We start from the raw sequence: 5,158 nt of genomic DNA, 5'->3' as shown, positions 1-5,158 counted from the left end.
GCGCTCACCTTGGGGTTCCTTTTCTTTTTGCAGAGCAATTTTTTAAAAAATATGTAAATGATTTTCATGGAGAAGGAAAGAGTAAGAGGAAGGAGGGAGGGAGAAAGAAAGCAGTAAAAAGACCCTCATCTGCCTGGCCCCAGGGACCCCCCCTCCACTTTAACATGTTATGGTGGCTTTTGACTCTCTGTGCAAATACAGGTAAATGTCAATATCCAGGGGGAGGGGGCACCGTTAAAACCTTCCCCTTTAAGTATGGGATTGGATCCTTTTGAAAATTCTACTTTGCCTGTGGGGTGAGGGTGGAGGGTGGCGGTGGTGCCAACAGCACCTGCCCCCCCCCCCCCCCCCCGCCCCCGGTCTCTGCCCTCCGCCTGGCTATGACGACGACCACCGCCAAATGGGCCTGGTTGAGGATTAGACGGAGGGGGTCGCCTGGGTGGTTCAGTCGTTAAGTGTCTGCCTTGGGCTCAGGTGATGAACCCGGGGTCCTGGGATCGAGGCCTGCCGGCTTCCAGCTCAGCGGGAAGCCTGCTTCTCCCCCTCCCACTCCCCCTGCTTGTGTTCCCTTTCTCACTGTGTCTCTGTCAAATAAATAAAATCTTTAAAAAAATAAATAAATAAAAGGATTAGATGGAATCTTCTCCCGCTGGGACTGATTCACTTTTTTGTCCTTCTCCAAAACCCTGCTCCCCTCCCCCCTCCCTCCATGTGTGTGCACGTGCATGCCTGTGTGCATGTGTGCGAGTGTGCATGTGTGTGTACCTGGTTTTTACTTCCCCTATGGAAAGAGACAACAGAGATGGAGCTCTGCCATGTCTGGTCAGCCCCAAGGGGTCCATGTCTGCACCCCAGCTGACCAGGATGCTTCTCTAACCGTCAACCTGACAGCCCCTAGGCTCGGTTGGTGGCCTCAGCTCTCCATGAACCCCTGAGCCTGCCTGATGGGCACACCCTGTCTCTTTCCGGTGCCCAACTGTTAACAGGATTTTTGCTCCCTTAGTGCCTGTGGTTCTCGATCACGCCGCTTCCAAGGATGAAGACATAGCCCCGACGAAGACTGGTGGGCAGCAAGGCAGTGTTTACTGAGCAAGAGTACAAAGCTCCCGGAAAGGGAGGGGACCCGAGAGCATTGCCATTTTGGTGTTCAAATTTATAAGCTCTTTTGAGGAACTGTCTTGAGCATCCTGAGTGGGGGCCCCTGTGGACTGGCCGCTAAGGTGTGCCAATCAGGGCTTTGATCATGCACCCGTCTACCTATCGGGTGATCGTTCCCGTGTTGCTGGTCTTCGGGGCTGACATCTGGAGGCTAACTGGCTCAACGTGTGATAGTGACCCATGTTTTACGGTTCATCGTTTTGTTTCAGGATGTTTTGCAGAAGCCGGTAGACAGGATGCTCTTGTGGTCCTGTCTAAGCTGTCAGACAGGATGCTAGTGCGGTTTAGTCTTAGCTGTCCCGGCGTTTTTGCTTCCTTGTTGGGGACCCTGGCCCTGACTACCTAGGTGTCTATTCCACCTCTAACACAACGACCCTGACTGCTAGTGACAGAAAACCACCTGAGTTTCTCTGTCCCAGTGCTCCGCTCAGCACCCACGTCAGGGCAGGAGCCTGGAAGCTGTTTGCACAGTGAGAGAAGCTGGCTGGTCACATGCTGCCCGAATGTTGTCAGGCTAAAGGTCATAGTCCCTAGGCTGATATGAGGCGTCTGTACACCAGCGTGGAGAAGGGGATCCGGAAACGGCATCACGGAGTCCTAGCTGGCAGAAGCCGCCGGCTTCAGAGCCAATGCCCTGTGTGCGGCAGGCTCCGTGTTCACTGTAATACCCCAGAGCAGTATTTTCTCAACGATGACCCTGGGCACTGCCTGCGGACATTTTTGGCGGTCTCACCTGGGGGGGTGGGGTGTTGCTACTGAGTATCTAGTAGATGGGAGGCCAGGGATGCGGCTCAGCACCCTCCAAGGCACAGGGCGACACCCAGCACAAAGAATGATCCGGGCCCAGGGTCAGCGGTTCAAGGCTGAGGGACCCCGTCCTAGAGTCAGACCCAAGGAAGCACTAGGGCTCCCTGGGCGCCGGGCCCCATAGCACCCACCCATGAGAACATAATGAGCCCTGCGGGCCTCCCAGAGGGGATTCCTCCCCTTGGAGAACAAAGACCCACTTGCCTGGGCCCCAGCGGGTGCTGAGTAGAGACACGGGGACGAACGCTATAGGTATTAGCCTGGGTCTGGGAACAGGGAAAAGGTCACAGGCGGCCACGATCCCCAGAGCGGAGGTTGAGCGGAAGCAAAGGGTCTGGGCCCGGCCCCAGGCTGGGGAGGGACCTGAGTTACCACCAACCCCCAGCCGGCTGCGGAAGCGGAGCCAGCCGGTCGGGGCCGGCTCCTCAGGGTGGCGGGGATCAGGTTGCAGGGATGCAGCGGCGGGGCGCAGGAGGCGGGGCACGGGGGGCGGGGCGCAGGAAGCGGCCTCGGGTTGGCTGGGGGCTGGGGGCGGGCCCCCGCTGGTGTGACGTTGGAGCCCCAGTCGGTCCCCACCCCCACGTCCCAGCCCCCAGGTGCGTGGGGGAAGGTGGGTTGGGTGCGTAGGCGGTGGGAGGGAGTCGGGAACCCGGGCGATCGCCCCAAGCCCGGGAGGGCAAGGCCGCGACTAGCGCGCTCGGTTAGGGACTCCGTAAAACCTTCGCTGGCCCCCGTCCCGCCGGCGCGGTCCCATGCTGAAGCCGACCTCTTCGTGCTCAGGCGGCCGAGTCAGAACCGGGCGCCCCGGGGCCCTGGCTTGGAGGGACCTCGGGTGCGAGCGGAGAGCCGCTGGGATTCGGCCCCCGCGTCTCTGCGTCCACCCAGGTGTATGCCAGACCTTAAATCCAGGCCGGGGAGGGCGGGGGCGCACCCTCAGCACAGTCTGTGCTTTGGGTCCCCTTTCAACTACTGGGGGTCCCAATTCCAGGGCATTCGCAGAGCTGGAATCTCAGGGTCCAATTTACAGATGAGGAAAGCGAGTCAGGGGAGCTAGTAAGAACTTGGCGGGGCGGGGGGGCGGTGCTGGTGGAGGCGGGATGCCAACCCGTATGATCCAGGAGGGAGCCCACTATCACCCGTCCACTTCAGCCCTTGGGTCTGACCCGCCAAAGGAGGAGTTAGGCTGCGAGCCCCCAGAGGGCAGGGACCAGATCTTGCTTCTATCCCCAGAGTAGGAACTCAATATTAACATTTGATGTCGGCTGAAATCGACATCCAATCCCCCCTCTTCAACCTGGTTTCTTGACTTCCTGTGCCCCAGGTGATCTTCTTAACACCTTAATGGTCAACTCCTGCCAGTCAGGGTCTGTCCCTCTCCTTAGCATCCCCCTCCAATCCTAGCAACCCGTTATCCCACCCACTCTGGGGACCTCATGCATGAGGGACAGCAGAGAAAAGGGAAGGAGGCATCTCCAGTGGGCAGAACACAGTGAAATCTGGCTCCGAAAGCAGTGTGTCTGGGCAGAAAACACTGGACAGCTAACTTCTGGAGGCTCTGCCTTGACTGTGACTTTCACGGAATGACTTTGAGGAACTAGACAGTAAATATGAACTCAGCGTGTTAGTTCTTCCATTTTACAGACTAGGAAACTGAGCTGCCCGAGGTCACAAAGCTAGTAAGCATTAGTCAGGATCCGAACCCATAGCTGTCTGATTCCTAGGTCATGTTCTCTCTGCAGAACCGTCTCCTGCTAAAAGGGCAGCTGGTTTCAGGTCCTCACTTCCCTCCCTGTACCTTTCAGTCACCCGCAGCCCACAGAGGGACCCACCACCCGGGCCTCCATCAATATCCCTTCTTCAAGGAGAGGAAGGTCAGAGCCGCGCCCTCAGCCCAAGGATGAGGATGAGGTCAGAGCATTACCCAGCTGAGGCAGATGCTAAATAATTCACGGGGCTGCTGTGAAGCAGGGGCTGCAGCTTCCGGGAGGGCCCAGAAGGCACACAGCAGACAGGAAACAGAATCTGGTCACTTGCACCTGAGCCCGAGCTCTGCAAGCCCCATGGGGCTGGAGAAAGTGCCTCATTTGGTGACAAAGGGTTGGAGGGCATGACCCCAGGCAAGTCACTTCACCTGTTTCTTGCAGCTCTCCCGTTTCTAGCTCTTCTGCGAGGTGTTACAAGAGCAGGGAACCAGTGTAAATCGGAATACTGGGTATGGCCTGGGTGTGGCCCTTGGCAGGTCCTCTGGGAGAGGTATTGATCATTCCCCCCACCCCCACCCGCCCGGTCTGCCTTCCTATAAGTCCAGTATGTCCTTCAAGGGTGCCCCTCCAGCACGCCAGGCAGCAGCAGAACTATGACAGGGGTTGTCCCCCTCTCTTGCCCCATCCCTACATTCCCAGACCTTGGGGCAGGGGCACGGGCACAGGCACAAATCGTGGCTGTTTTTGGAGGCTTGGTTTCCTCCCTTAGAATAAATCCCCAACCAAGAAAAGGTTAGTTGGAATCAAACAGCCTTTGTTGGTCTAGAAGGGAAGAGACTAGGTTAAAAATATGTTAAATCCCAGAAACATTCTCAGTGAACACATGGGGATTCTGTGATAGGAATTCCCCAGAAACAGAAGGTAAGTTCCTTTAATTCTGAGCAGTTAGGGTCCACACTACCCTACTCCGGGCTGAATGGCTTAACAGAGTGGGTGTGAAATTTACCAAGGTGTTGGTCTGATTTACTTGCAATAGGTTCTAGCGTCTTCTGGTTTTCTTCCATCCTAGGCTCGTGATACAGCTGGACCACTTGAGGGAAGGCACCTCTCTCCTAAAAATACACCTGTCTTCTCCACTTGGCCATGGCCTGGAGGGAGCAGGGCCACTGCGTGTCCCTGAGCCAGGGTGGCCGACAGCTTTCAGGAGGCCATCCCTCCTCCCAAGCCAACACCCAGATCCCTGATGAACCCACACTCACTGCAGGCTGCTCCTCGTGGCCGCCTGGTGGGGCCAGGACTCACAGGAGACTATCACTTTGAAAAGCAAGACAGTGCCTTTATTCATGGTAAGGGATCTTGGGGCCACCAACCTAGATCAAGAAAAGTCCGAGGTGCACAGAGCTCCCTCTCCCCCTCCATCAGAGGGAAGTAATACTCTGTTCATGGAGCTAAGCAACCCAGCACATGATCGGTCAATGGTGGCGGGGGGG

The sequence above is a fragment of the Ailuropoda melanoleuca genome, chromosome 13 (genome assembly GCF_002007445.2).
Source record: "Ailuropoda melanoleuca isolate Jingjing chromosome 13, ASM200744v2, whole genome shotgun sequence".
Classification (NCBI taxonomy): Eukaryota; Metazoa; Chordata; class Mammalia; order Carnivora; family Ursidae; genus Ailuropoda; species Ailuropoda melanoleuca.
The sequence above is the reverse complement of the archived record's forward strand: the minus strand, read 5'-3'. Positions refer to the sequence as shown.